At 44.2% G+C, this 15,605-nt stretch overlaps 1 non-coding gene across 1 annotated transcript; it reads right to left on the minus strand.

Moving 5' to 3' along the window:
• Positions 1-605: 605 nt before the first annotated feature.
• On the minus strand, positions 606-708 carry LOC127186632 (U6 spliceosomal RNA). The gene has a single exon (XR_007830399.1). It is a non-coding gene; the product is annotated as a U6 spliceosomal RNA (small nuclear RNA).
• Between the last annotated feature and the right edge of the window lie 14,897 nt (positions 709-15,605).

A 15,605-nucleotide genomic window follows, 5' to 3' on the forward strand; every position in this document is an offset into this window, starting at 1 on the left:
CATATCACGGGGGTGGATCTCGAGCTTTAGTTTTTTCGTTTTGGTTTAGTGAGACATTTTTCTTTATTTATTCTTTATACATAGTCTGTCATGCATGTGTTTTCTGGACACCAGAAGAGGGCAAACAATCTGGTTGCAAGGAATTGAGCTCAGGAACTTTGGAAGAGCAGCCAGTGCTCTTAACCCCTGAACATCTATCCAGCCAGAAATTCTGAACTTTCAAAAGCCATAAACACAGAATTTTCCCTCTCTCTCTCTCTCTCTCTCTCTCTCTCTCTCTCTCTCTCTCTCTCTCTCTCTCTCTCTCTCTCTCTCTCTCTCTCTCTCTCTCTCTCTCTCTCTCTCTGTGACTGCAGACCAGGGTGCAAAGGTCTTAGCTCCTTCCCTGTCTATGTTTATGTGCCACCATCCTCCCACCATGATGCAAATACCCTGAGCATCTGAAACTAAGGAAACTATCGATTAAATGCATTTTTGGTTTATTTTTCAGGACAGAACTCACTCTGTAAACTAGGCTGGCCTCAAACTCACAGAGATATGCTTGCATCTGCCTACCTGTGTGCTAGGTTTAGAATCTTTTCTTAAAAACAGTACAGATTGTACCAAAAAATACAAAATTATTTACAAATTTGTGCATCATCCTTGAACAGGGACTAGGGTAATCTTTGTATCGTTCAAATTTTGGTATATGTCAAGGTAAGCACTGAAATGTTTTTAAAACAGCTGTGTTGGTCATGGTGTTTCTGCACTGCAAAAGCGCAGTGACTAAGGCAGCACCACAGCAAGCCAATGACTTGGTGTTACATGTATGTTTTTATGGCAGTAATCTGCACAGTCCTTATGGAACTATACCTCCCTAAAGCCACATAAAGAACATTTATTTACTCTTGCAAATATATAAATTGTAGTTAAGACTACAAAAAGGGATCTAGTTAGTATTTCAATCATGTGCATGTAGCTGCTACTGAGGCCAGCTTTTCTTTCCTTTTTTTCTCTTTCTTTCATTTTTTTTAAAAATAGGGTTTCTCTGTGTAGCCTTGGTTATCCTAGACTCACTTTGTAGATGAAGCTGGCCTTGAACTCACAGTGATCTGCCTGCCTCTGCCTCCTAAGAACTGAGATTATAGTCATGCACCGTAGGGAACGGGCTATATGGCCAATGTTCAGCCATCTTGTCAGAGCCTAGGTTCCAATTTCTCCATCATTCTACTATTTACCATAAACCAGCTGACCTTGTTGTGTTTCGGCTTTAAGACACCTGTTGTGGTTTATTGAGGGGGCTGGTCATTCTAGACTCCTGAGCTACTCCATTTCCTGTAAGACTACTAATAAGTTCAGATTAAAGGCCAGCTGCCTGCAAACAGCAGTTCCGGGAACTTTCTCCTGACTAACCAGATCCTCCAAAATACTCTGGAATTTCTCTCTTCTGCAACTATAGCAACTGTAAAGGTAGACACCTTATGGAGCACTCCAGAGTTAGGTATCCATAGCAACCCTTGCTTACGCAAATATCCATGCCTCTGTACCTATATCAACTCTGTGAAATTTTTCAATAAACGGGGTTAGATCAGAATGCAGACTTGCCCCCATCTTCGTGTCTTGTGTTCTTTCCTTATTCAGAAAAATTTTCCTCCCGAGCATTAGTCGAACCTGGGTGAGCCAGGGAAATGCAACACCATGCTGGGTTTCAGAACATGTGCTCTTAACATCTGAGTCCCTCTTTCCATGGGCAGCATTCTTCCTTACCCCAAAGAATCCCAGACCAAAAACAAAATATCTAAATTTTAAAAATACAACATTTTTGAAATTTCTGTACATTCTCATTTTTTTAATTTAAAAACCCAACTATCCACATATACTCATGTGAAAATACATTAAGATACAATTTTATTGCTCAATCAGCTTTTGATAAATTTATAAGATCTTAGTAGATGGTAAGGATTGTTGGTAAGGATTACCAAAGTTTTGATTTTGTGATGCTTTTCATGAGATTTTTTGGGACAAACCTGAGATTCTTGAAAGGTAAAATATGACAATAGTTTTTTTTTTCTTTCCTTTTCTTTTTTCTTTTCTTTTTTTTTTTTTTTGACAATAGTTTTCTTAATAAGACAGATTTTGGGGTAAAAGAAAGCAGTTGTCTAGGAATTTGTAACAACTCAATGTACATTTTAAAAAACTGTTTTGTTTTGATAGAAGGTCTGTCCATGTCGCCCTGACTTTCTAGGAACTTATAGCTCCTTCAGCCTCCACCTCCCCTCCACCATCACGTCTGGCTGCATATTTGTTTTCTGTTATTTTTGAGACATGGTTTGACTACAGATAGCCCAGACATGTCTGGAACTTAGAATGTACCGCAGGCTCACTGCCTCTGCCTGGGCTGAGATTACAAGAATAAGCTAACATGCCCAATCACACAGCACACATTTTCATTACAAAGTCCCTTAAAAATCTGAACATTGCCCTTTAAAAAGTACTGTGCATATGTGTGTGTTTGTGTCTGTGTGTGTTTAAGTGCAGTTCTAGGGATAAAACCTAGAGCTATGCACATTCTAGATACCCCTTTGTCCTAGATACTTAAAATATAATCAGATATTTGTTGTAGATATTTTAAATATAAGGATATAGCTCAGTGATAACAGAATATGTTTTCAGATGCATAAACCCTTGGTTTTTATTCCCAGCTCAGGCCCTAAAGAAAACAAAGTATTTTGCTCAACTCACTTATTCCGCCAGCACAAACCTCAGGCAGTCCTTCGTGGGTGGGTGCTGATAGATATTCTACTCACTGTAAGAGATTTCTGTTTTCATATACTTCATCAATGCATCCTCACTTTGGAGCCAACCACTCTCCAGGAAACCACCTGTACCTTCAAAGAAGTTTATGTAGGCACACATTTTCACTTTAAAGTTTAATGAATTTTCCCTTCCCCACCCCCAAATCAACCAATCTTATGAGAGAAGATAGGAAGCATAGAACTTGGAAAGCAAGTAAAAAACCCATCCTTTCCCCCCACAGTACTGTTGTTCTGTGTTTATTCACCCCTTTCTCTAGGTGTCCCTCTCCCAGGGGTAACAGATGCCACCATGAGACTGTTTTCACCATCCGTGCTCTTTTTGGCCTCGTGTCCTGGGAACATTGAATATAGCAGGGCTTGCACCAGTTAAATCACCACTGTCCCTCACTTCTTGTTGTATAGGAAGCTGACCCAGAGAAGAAAGGGGTACGTCTAGGGGCCAAGATTGTCATGGCAATTTTGAGTGTTCACTGACAACAAAAAGACTTCAGTACACATTCCTAGCATGAGTAAAGCCTTGGACTATATCCCCAGCATTGACTGAACGCACATAAACACACACACACACACACACACACACACACACACACACACTTACACACAGAGAGAGACATATGAATATCACTCACACACAGACAAACACACAGGTGCAAAAATACACATGCATACACACACAAACACACACATATAAACACATATCAATACATACAGATATAGATATATAAACATAAACACACAAAGAAGCACACATATACACACATGCAGACATACGAACATATACTCACACAGAAACACAAACACATAAAAACACACACACTTGAACACACATACACATATATACACACATCTACACACACATATACACACAACATACTTAAACACACACACACAAACACATACACACAGGTTAATGCCCATTGTTGTCCCCCCAGTTTTGCAGTTATGAGCACTGTGTTAGGAAACTGAAAACTCCTCTTGTTATCCCTTCAATTTTTACTTGTTGCACAGATAACAACTTGGAACTCAGAGGTCAAAGTCTAGGTTTCAGACTGACACTACCTTGAAGAGTGGCCAAAGCCTAGCAGTAAGGGGGTAGGTAACAGGGCTGCTGTAGGAAGTGGCAATGCCTGAACTCCAGAGGGACTGTCCCGGAGTATCTACTAAATGCCAGAACTACTCTTGGCGTCTGCTGTCCCTTGGCAAGAGCAAGGATACTCAGCATCTACCTGTCTCAGAGCAGGGTCTTCAGGGATTTAGTTTCACCCATACCTCCCCATCAGGGCCTGCCATGGGTTGGGGAGACACAGTCAAACCTCTCAAGTGAAAGGTGATGTGGTGTTCAAAGACTGGCTCACCCATGGCCCTGTGGTGGCACAGTTGCTCCTTCAGGCCAAGGAGCTCTCAGCTCTAATCTCCTTCACCAAGCTTTCTGATACTTATTGTAATGTACAAGTCATAAAACCTCCACAGACCTCCAGATACCAGCCAGATGTAATGTACACAGGGTCTTTTTAATTGATCTTCACTGGAGCAAGTACTGTCCTTTCTCCTGAGCCTGAGGAAGGTGGGCAACCATTTGTCCTTAGAATACAAGGTTTTAAAAGGCAGAAAACACAAGTTGGATTTTCCCAGCCTTGGCATCACATAATTGGGTAAGAGGCATAGGGATAGTTGGCTTTAATTGATAAGGTACGGGCAAGAGGAGCTTTGAGTCATGCTGCAGGGGGTCTCTTATCTAAATTTTTTATCTGCTGTAGCTGTTACATTGCAGGGTCTCTCACACATTTGGGGAAGGGAAAGCTGTCCTAATCTGATAAGGTGAGCTTTTTATTTGGATCTCAGGGATGTGAGGCCCTCTTCTATCTCTCAAGTAAGTTGATTTCAAGCTGATTGAGCATAGGGCAGAGAAGAGGCTTCTGCTCAGGGAAACTAACCCTCGTCCAGTTCCCACATTATTATCTCATGCTGCTATATCAATGTTATGTCTCTGCTCCCAGGTTGACTGGCTGGGATGCTCCTGTTCTTTCTGGAGTCTTCTCCTAGTAGGGATTCTCCATGAAGGATTTAGACTTCCTGCTTGTCTCATCTCCCCTGCTTCCTCAGAAACTGACATCATGCCTGGTAGTGACAATCCTTTGTATAGGCCTTCACTAAGTGCCTGGCACATCCAGGCACCAAAGGCTGCTGGGGATGAGAACAAATTTTTTCATCTTGGAGACTTGTGGTCTCTAATTCATCTAAATTTGCACATTTCTGAAGTGTGGAACCACACAGATGCTACCTTGCAGGCCTTAAGGATTGTTTTGGGGAGGTTATTTATTTATTTATTTATTTATTTATTGGTTTATTTGGACAGGGTTTATCTCTGTGGCCCTGGCTGTCTTGTACTCTGTATACCAGAGTGGCCTTAATCTCAGAGATCTGTCTGGCTCTCCCTCTGTCTCCTGAGTACCTGGATTAAAACTTTGTGCCACCACCCAGCTGTACCACCATGGCGTTGGTGACCTTGAAGCTTAATGAGACACTGGAAGTCAGCATTTGCATGGGGTAAAGATTCGAGAAATAACGAAACATGACCCTTTACTTCACCGTGTGCAGGGACAACCAGGTTGTGAGAATGTAGCCCATGGAGAAGAGAAGAGAACACAGAGGGAGGTTATTTTCAGTGACCCTATGGCTTTTGTCTTTTCCTGCCTCCAAGAGGATGTTAATTTTGCCCTGACCTCCATTACTTTGCCTCACTCCCCATCATGGGATTTCTAGAAGAGGGATAGAAGCCCTGCCTAGTCAATGACTCTCTACATCTCTCTCTGCTTAGATATGCTACTGTCTCATTGGTCTGGCTCTCTAGATTTATACAGGACCAGTCCCTGGGAAATGGGTACACCAGCATATCAAGTAAGCCACAGCTCGTTTATCCATGTGAAGTGACATTGGACCCAGATGCAGATGCCAAGCTGGGGTTCCCAGAAGTCTCTGTGCATAAGCATTCCCTGGACCAGCTAGGATGCTCATAACCTAGAAGCTTGAGTGTTTCCACAGGCTTAGGAATTCGCAAGTTTAATAAGCACTCAGGATGGACTGAGGCTGTGTGTGGGTCAGGACACAGCTGGGGGACAACATGAGACTCTAACACATGTTTTAGGCCCTCAAAGGTGGATGCCATTTCCAGAATCAAGAAGACATGACCATGAGAATCTCAGGTGTGGGCGGGCCTATCAGCTCATCTGGAAACCAAATGCCTGGTCAGAGCTCAGAATAATGTCAGGAGTCATAATTCAGGACTGTCAATCTGTGATTGCAAAGGATGGCCTCTGCTAGCCAGAACCTGCTGGGAGGAACATTTTTTGTTATAGAATCTGCTACACCTGAATCTGTGAACTACCTCGTGCTGAGGTAAGACAAATGAACTTGGGCAGAGAGTCTCACCAGGCTCTGCTCTCTTCCCAGCCTCCTGCCCTGAGGACTTGTAACAATTTTCTGTAACAGGAGAACTTAGCAGGAGAATACTTCCTTTATAGCCTGCCCTGAGGGCAAAGTCGATGGACTCTGCAGGTAGGTATCTGATGTCTATATAAACCTTGCATTGTGCTTTAATAAACAGAGGTCTTGATCAGAGATTCTCGACCTGGCCTTCCTGTCTCCTGTTCTCTGTTCTTCCTCCATCTTCACCACTTCTTTCAGGTGAACACTAGTTTAAAGTTGTCCTGCAAGATGAGGCAGATGCCCACCAATGGGGGAGCTGAACAGGAATACAACCACACACATGAAGCCTAGTGACTGGTCACATGCTCATAGAACCAAAACCGTTTCCAGAGGCAAGATCAAGTTGGTCAGACTTTCTTGGAGCTGACCAGAGCACCTAGGCCCTAGGCTCCAACCAGGCAAGTGAGACCTGATGTTCCAGCCCCAGGCTTCTGTGGCACTCCATTTGCCCTCACTCAGAACCAAAACATGATGTTGGCTTCCAGTCATCCTGCCTGCCTACCATTTACTTCATAACCTCCCATCCAGGGCCAGCAGCGACCTTTGTCAGTCTCAAATCCTGTTCACAGGCACATTTTCATAAAATGCCTCCCTCCTGCCAACCACTATCCCATCCAATTACTTTCAATGGCTCCCTCCTGCCCACAGGATCAAATCTAAACCTTGTAGCACAACTAAAGGCTACTGCCCTGCTTTGCAGCCTCCTGTCCCAGTGTCACTAAGCAGACCCTTCTATGGGTTCAGTTTTAGTCCGAAATAGCCCTGGCTTGCAGAGATTACATCCCTAGTCTGCCTAGCTTCAGCCCCCCAGGAAGCTGGACACCTAACAGCACAGACTTTGACTTACAAGGTCTCTTGTATACGGGGCAAATGACTTTGAACTTCTGATCCTAATGCTCTTCCCGGGCTATCTCAGGCATGCACATCACTACACCCTGTTTATTCTGAGCTGGGGTCAAACCCAGGACCTCTCCCATGCCAGCCAACACTGTGCCAGTGTAGCAGCACAGTCCCTTGCAGAGATTCTTTTTAGATATTTTATTCTTATTTAATGGCTCAGAGCACAACCTACAGTTGTTGCTTTTCTCCTCCCACTGTGGGTTCTAAGCATCCAACTCATGTCATCAGGCTTGCAACACCGTTTCCTGCCCAGCCATCTCACCCCATCGCCACCCACAAGCCTCCTCCAGGGACATAGATTCTTGATGTCTTCCCTCAGCACTAGCCAGAGGTCCTTTTCCTTGACAAAAGTCACTCACACTGACTAGTGTTGCTCAGGTTCTTTGATTATTAATATTTTTGGGTGACAACAAGTCTGAAGACCTGGTTGAGGGTCACATGGCTACAGAGAATTCATGCCAGGACTGCAAACCAAAACTAGGGCTCCTGTTCTCCTCCGCCCTGCTCACTATGAACATCTACCATTGCAGCTGAGGTCTAACACATATCACCAAGCAGCACACCTGCTGGGGCACAAACAGGAAGACCTTCAGGAGAAGACATCGGGGAAACCACAAGAGCTTGGGTCATACCCAGAGGCTACATCTACCTGTTCTTTGAAGAGCATTATTAACCCGAGGCAATCCTTTAGGTCTCAGCATACTTTTGCCAGACTGAGATACAGAAACGAAGTCTAGCCCGAGGTCAAAATCAGAGAGCTGCAGAGCTCAAACTGGAAATCAGAAGCTGTGAAATCTTATTGAAAATTCTGGCCAAACAATTGGGAGGCATAGACAGGCCGATCTCTGTGAATTCAAGGCCAGCCTGGTCTACAAAGTGAGTCCAAGAGATCCAGGGGTACTCACAGCCTGACTCCAGTTTCTATAGCAGTAATCGCAATCCAGGAAGGCAATGCAGGAGTAGAGATAGCCATGAAATATCTTGCTAGGCCCCTTATCCATGCTTGCCAGGCGTCTACTACCTCGGGTAGGAGGACAAACTTCGGCTGCAGACACCTTGCTGTATAAGCCTGGGAAATCCCTTTCCTCTCTGAATCTCCCTGTTCTTGTGTATTTGTAAAGGACAAAGAAAGGGTACTCAGAGCATTCACAAGGATGCTAAGGAAAAAACCCACCTCAGACCCCAGGACACTTGATGGTGCCTTCCATCAGCTGCTTCCCAGCTATGTGACCTGGGGTGAGTCACTGGAAGACTTTCCTTAAGCTTACTTCTCAAGAGTGATATGGAAACTAAGATGGAAGGACATCATGCCCAATGGAACTAGGCAGGTCACAGATAAACTCCATTAGTGTTGAAAATGTCCCGTCTTCTCCTCCTGCAGTCCCCGTGAGACACAAGGGAGGGCTTGGCCAAGAACCAAGTAGCTCAAATGCTCCCCAATAGAAAAACTTGGTGAGGCAGTCACTCTCCAACTCACAACCATAGCACCAGAGAAGAAGCACAGGACTTTTATCAGAAGCCATCTAGTCAGCACATGATAAACTCCTATGCCAGGCTGCAACTAGGGCACCAAACCCAAGAGACCTGAAAACTCACAGGATCTCAGGAAATTTCTCCGGGGACACAAGACCAGGGCTCCTCTTTCAGATCCGCACGTTGATTGTGTGTCCTTGGGTAAATTATTCAAATTCTCTGTGTCTTCTATCTCATCTGAAAATGAAAACAATGGTAGCTTGTATGTCAAAATGTCATTGAAGAAGGAAAATCACTCAGAGCTGTGCCTCTGGACTGTCAACTTTAAGCAAGCATACAACTGTGGAGGTGATGGAGGTGGCTGTCCTGCCCTCAGGTTTCTGCTCCTGCTAAAGGCTCTCTGGGTCCTGGCCTGGCTGCTAAAATCCTATGCTGTTGGGTGCATCAGATACTAAGGGGCATCCCTGAGACTCCTGCAGATAGCAGGCTGTCCAGGCCTTCCCCCACCACCAGTTGTTGCTTCTGGAATCTAAAACTTTACTGCAAAGAAGACTTCCAACAGTAAGCACCTCTTGCCTTCCGCTCTTTCCCTAGCATGGGCCCCCTCTCCAACCTGGCCTGTCCCAGCCAGGAAGGACCCAGGCTGTCCTGCAGCAGGCTCTGTGCTCCACTGGGCCCTGTACTCTGAGGGCTCGGCTTGGCTCCACACTATGAGGGCTCAAAGGGCTGAAAAGAACCATAGCATTCCAGCCTACACTGGTGAGATGCTGGCCTCTCAAGCAATCACCCAGGACCCTTCCAGGCTGGTGCATGGAAGTGAAGTTAGTAACTGGGGCTTCCTAAGTCAGTTCTCTTGACCTAGGATCGCCAGAAAGGTCGAAGGCCCACCTTCCCTCACCCACAGTTCCAATTTGGGCCATAAAGTCAGCGGACTCCACTGGCACCCAACAAGCAACTTCCTTTCTAGAAGCAATGCTACTTTCAGGCCCACTATGCTCAGCCCTGCTCTGCTCTTGCAAGTTCATTCAAAGTGGTTAAGGGCCAGGGGGTTAGAGAAAAATGTCTCAGGGTGCCTGCTAGTGACCGTGGCCATCCACAGCTGCCTGTGATGGGAAACTTGAATATTTCCCTCTTAAGGGATCCAGAAGTAGGTACCAGTCCTGAACAAGAAATAGAAGGGTGGCAGGTTTCCGAGATAAGAGATGGAATCTAGGATCAGCATTCCAGTATTGGCTGAGATGAGACGTTTGTGCCTATCCTGGAGATATGCAGCCCTTTGATCCCTTGGAATGTGGGACGCAATGGAGCTTAGAGGGGGTCAAAGGGCAGCCTGGGTCTTTCTTTCCTGGGACCAGCAAGCCTTGATGGAAAGCTGGTACATGGCAGGGAAAGAGGAAAGCAAGAGGCGCTAACTGTTGGTAGTCTTCTTTGCAGCATCTGGAGCTGAAGGAAAGCATTATGCACTGCCCTACTCCTGGCCCACCCACTATTCCCAAGACTCTAGGCTGCTGCAGCCTTATCGGGTTGAAGTATTTTTCTCCAGTGTGGGAAGCTTCTGTGAGTGTCTACTCTATCATATGTGAGTAGAGGCTCCATCCCTCACTGTCCTTAGTCCACCGAAAGGAACACACAGCCATTAGGCACCTAGCTGACCGTCTGCCTACCTCTGCCTACCAGGGAAAGATTATCTTATAGACTCTACCTTACATGCCCAAAACATCTGCTGTGTTTGCCTAGCATGTTGTTACATGTTGTAAAGTATTGTTGGTCTCGGGGTAGCACTTACAGGGAAGGACTTGTCTCCAAAGATGTTCTCCAGACTACCTGCAGGTTTCTTGCCCAAGCCAGGCTGGCAGGAGGCATCATCCCCTGAGAACCCATTTCCCTTTGCCTGAGAGAATAATGTGGAGGTCCTGTCCCCTAATGCCATAAAAACAGCTTTAGACCCAAAGTCAGAGCCCGGCTTACCTCCCAGCTCAGCTGAGCAGCATCCCACCCTCTCCCCACCCCTGTCTCTATTGAGCATGATGACATTACCTTGCACAGTGGCTTCCAGGATCCCAAGGTGCACTTGGTGGAGCTTCAGTCAACATTTCATTCTAAAAGCAACTTTATCCTCTGCTTGAGTCTTGGAGAAACTTCTGATTGTGAGGGTGGGTGCAGATGCCAACAGTGTGTTATCAGCTTGAGTTGGTTTGTGGCTGTTTTTCCTGGAAGCATGTGTTGGCCCAAAGAGGCAACCAGTTTTTACATTGGGAAAACAATGGGCATCTCTTGGGTCTCCACATTGCTTGGAAAAGTATACTAATAATATTATGTCATATTTGAAGAACTGACACAGTTTTGTTTTCAAATATCAGATAAGCTGATCCATTAGGATGGCTGATCTAGAAGGGGAGGGATGTGGAGAAAAATCCATGGACTTAGAAGAAGGAAGATAGACTTAAGGTAGAAGAACATTCCAGAAGATTAGATCACATACACACACACACAATCACACACACATACACACATGCACACACCAGCTCAGACTCTGTGTCCTTGTGATGGGTTAACATAATTTGAGGGGGCACTGTATTTTGACTATGCAGATGTTTTTACAGAGACCGAAATGGAATATGTTAGGGGGAAATAAATAAATAAATAAAGAAAGAAAGAAAGAATTAAGAAAAAAAGAGATGTAAAACATAAACAAATTGTCCCTCACCTTGGCATCACTTTTATCAAAAGATAGATGACACCTGGAATGGCATGAGTTACAAGTTCAAGTTTGTTAGGCAGTTTAAACCAACTTGTGTATAGTCATGGGGAAATACCAGGATATGTGGAGCCATTTGGAGTGGAGGCTTATCTAAGGCCATAAGTCTGCTTCAAGGCTTTCCCTGTTGAGGAATCTAGATGTGCCTCATGCATCAATAAACTCTCTAAAATTGCTTTAGAAGATCTAAAGCAATTTACATTTTAAAACTATTTGGATCACCTTACACCAGAGAAGATTCAACACAGTGGAGCAGCCCAGAAAGAGAATGGACCCTGGGCCACTTGGTGACTTTTTGGTGCTTGAAGGGTCACAGACACCCTCACACAAGCCACGATGGAGGGGTTATTGGTGGGTGGAGGAAGTGAAACCTAATCCACATAGTATGCCTCTGTGCTTAACGCCCCCTCCACTCCAAAACAAGGCTTATTTTTTTTCCTTGACCAAAAGCACAAAAGGTGGTATCCAGTGTTTTGAGGGAAAAAGTCACCCCGGAATCCCTCACCCCTTACCAAGAAGAAGGGCCTTTCCCTTGACTGAGCCAGGGAGTGCAGAGGGGCTTAGGAAAAAGATACTGGGAGCTTAGCTTTAAGATATCAGATCCATTGGACCTTGGCCCCAATTGCCACAGATCCTACAGGCCAGACCCTGTGCTCCTGTGTTCCTATTCCACTGATACCCAGCTTTCTCCTCCATTGAATCTGTTGGTTCCAGTGCAGCCAGAGATAGCAGCCTTATTCTTGCCCTTCTCCCAGTCCATATGAGTCCTAGCCTTTCACTTTTTTGGGGTAGGGTGGGGATGACATCCTACTCTCAGCCATTTCCTCTCACAGACCCCAGTCTGGATTCAGGCAGAGAGGAGACAGAACTGCAAGTACTCCCACCCTTCTAGGGGGCATGTGTTCCTGGCACAGCCAAAGAACTTAGGAAACAAAATTCCTCTTCCTGCTCTTATGACTCTGAGGCCTAGGCACTGAAACCCTGGGGGTTAAGGATGGTGTTCCTAGAGGCTGGCAAAGAAGACTTTGGGCAACACTGGAGCCAGCAAAAGCAGTTTCACTTGCTGGGTAGCCAGTTTACTTTTCGTCATTGTTGGTTTTTTTTTTTTTTTTTTTTTTTTTTTTTTTTGCTTTGCTTTTCAGTAGAGGCATGGCCCAGAGAATCACACTTGCCTGCTGATTTTGTGTGGCTCCAGTTCCCCACTGTGCTTTGTTTTTGCTAAGTCCTTGCATTCTAGTTGGCCTGTGTGACCAGTGTGGATCTACTAGTCCACATGGGCATCTGGGGCCCCTACAAGGTGGCAACACAGATGTACTGAGACGACATATGAGTGGTTGAACTGTGAGATGATGGAAATGGAAAATAAAGATGGCAATCACCAGACTGAGAAGAGGGTTTCTAGAAAGGAATTCATCCTTTGAGGAAAGAGGCTTAGCTCCCATCTGGGAATGCCAGCTCTGGACCAGCCAGAGTTTCAGGACTAAGGCATTGGTCGCTAGAACCTAAGGAAATCTGCCCCTGGGAGGACTCTAGTCTCCACTACAACACTATTTTCGGTCTCTTACCAGACTTGCCTTGACCACAGTGGCAGTTACGTGGATTTTCTTACTGGAAACCCCAAATACCTTACTTTAAGTTACCCTCTGTTTGTAGGGTTATGTTCCCATTTCCCAGGTGCATTGCTCTGAGGCTTGCGTATCTCAGACTAGAGGTAAAATATTTAGAGTAGAAGACATCCACCATCAAGACTATTGCCTGAGTGAACAGTTACCCTAAACTGGATTATAGGGCAAGATTCATGCCACCTTCCAAGTATCATGGCGTGTTTGGGATCATCACTACTAATATATGTGGAAATGGAATGCTGTGAGCACACTTTACTTAATATAGCATAATATCCAAAATTAACCCAGCCATTAAGCAGTCTCTTGCATGTTGAGCTCATGATGTGGAGCTTGAAGATTGTCACCGGGGTAATAAGGTAAATGTTTTCCCACATTCTGTCCCAATACAGTCCAAGTGACCTTTCCAGGCCAAAGCATACAAAATAAGTGATTTTAGAATAGACTCCCCTAGTACTCTAAAGGACACAAATCTCCATGTTCGTTGTCACATTTTCCTTCCTCTTATTATGCAGCTACCTACTGTGGCTGCATTAAAAGCACACAAATCTGTTTTACTTATAGCAGGAATGGGCTAAGTCAGGCAGATGCACCACAGTGGCATTGGAATAAATTCTGCAAAAATGAGATATGAAATAGGTGGACAATGTCTAATTGTCCATCAATCTACTGCAAAGGCATAATGATGCATCCACTTTCTTATGCGCACATCTGAAGGTATTGTATACAGCTGTGTGGAAGAAGAAGCAAAAACAAAGCAACAATTCAATGACAGATTTATGACCTTTGCAGAAAGTAAGTATCTAGTGTGGTCCCTATTTGTTGGACTTTATGTGGCATGGGGAGTCGTATTAGACTCTGAGAGACTGACATCATTTTTTAACCTGGCAATCCCAGTGAGGATCTTCAGAGGTCATAGCATGAGCCGAACATATGCCAGTTCTGAGAGTCAGGGTGTTAAATATGTGACTATCTTACAGTAAGTAGGCTAGGAAACCTTGCATGTTAGCATATGTTGGTGGTGATGCTTGAAATACAGCAATGAATGAGCCTTGGAAGGAAGCTTACACTTGCTTCTAGAAAAAACATGTACAGTTACATGTGGCACGGGCAACAGTCCATTGAAATGGGAGTATCCGGTTTTTTTGAAGACACAGTTGGGTCATATGGTGTTTTGCAGAAACTGTGTTGTGAAAGGTCACATGATGTTTTTTGGGAAGAAAGGGCATGCGATTCTTTGCTGGGAGCAGACATTTGAAAGTGTGTGTGTGGTGGTAGGAAGGAGTATAAAAAGAATAAGGAACTGTGAGATGAGGCCTTTGGCAATTATATGAAACACTTCTCTGGTCTTTGCTGGTCTTTGCTTTGCAGAAAGAAACATTCCATAGAACTTCCTGCAGTACTATAGCTGATTCTGGGCTTCCATGGAGTCGTGTTGATTTGACAGAACCTTGAGGTTTCAGCTTGATCGTGTCACCTCTTAGGATTTGTGTGCTGTTTGGTGTTGGCCATTGGACTGGACTGCTAGAAACCTGACAATATAGAGTGTAATTGGCCCAAAGAACTATGTGGAAACAGGTCCACAACTCATTTGTCCTATTGGTATTCTTTCGCCTCTTCTTCTGGTTGTGGATCAGAAGTGAAGTGGAAGTGTTTAAGAACCCTAAATAAAGTAGGTTTTGAAAAATCTAAGCCTACAGTCCATAGATAGCCTATGCTGAAATTTGAAGTTGGATACCCTATCCACTAAAATTTTTACTCTAGTCAGAGAACATGAAGTCCTCAAATTCATCTAAAACAAGAAAAGTTTTGTAGTTGGTTCCTTCTTGCAGTATAATACTCTGTTGATGAAATAGTTGAATTTCTTTTCTATGGTGGAAGCTGCCAAAATTTGTTCAAACAGACTCCCCCAACACACACACACATGCACACAGTGACAAAGTAGAGGAAAGGCAGAGGCATGTTAACATGATTCAATGAAATGTTCAAATGAAGAACAAAACCCAAGTATAGTTACCAAAAAAAAAAAAAAAAAAAAAAAAAGAATAATGGCAAATCCAGCTCTTCCTAGGACACAACGCTGATCTACATAATTTAAAAGGGGAAATGATACAGTTGTCTCCAAGGACAGAAAAATTGAAAAAAGGTAATCATCCACTAATGGTTTAAACAAAACAAAACAAAATCTCTCTAATTAGGATTAAAAAGGAAGTATGCTGACCTGATAAAACCTACAGTGTGTGGAGACTTAACCAGAAGATCCCTTTGACCACCAGGAAGTAGATATGAGGGCTGTGCCTTCCATGAAGCAAAGCATCCTTTGAGAAACACTAGCAGGAAAAGACAACCAAGGAAACATAAGTCTATGAAATAGTAATGGAAAAACATTGTTTTGCAGTGAGTGAGGAGTGAAAACCCAATAAAACTTACACAAAAGGCATTATGTGTGTACGGTCATTGAGTGATTCACCAGCCTGACTCAGGTTTTGTTTGTGAAAAATTAGAAGTTTTTCTAATTGAAAAGAGACTGACCAGGACCAAAGCAGACATAGTTCTTTAGGTAAGGTCCTG

Source organism: Acomys russatus, unplaced genomic scaffold (assembly GCF_903995435.1).
Source record: "Acomys russatus unplaced genomic scaffold, mAcoRus1.1, whole genome shotgun sequence".
In the NCBI taxonomy this organism is placed as follows: Eukaryota; Metazoa; Chordata; class Mammalia; order Rodentia; family Muridae; genus Acomys; species Acomys russatus.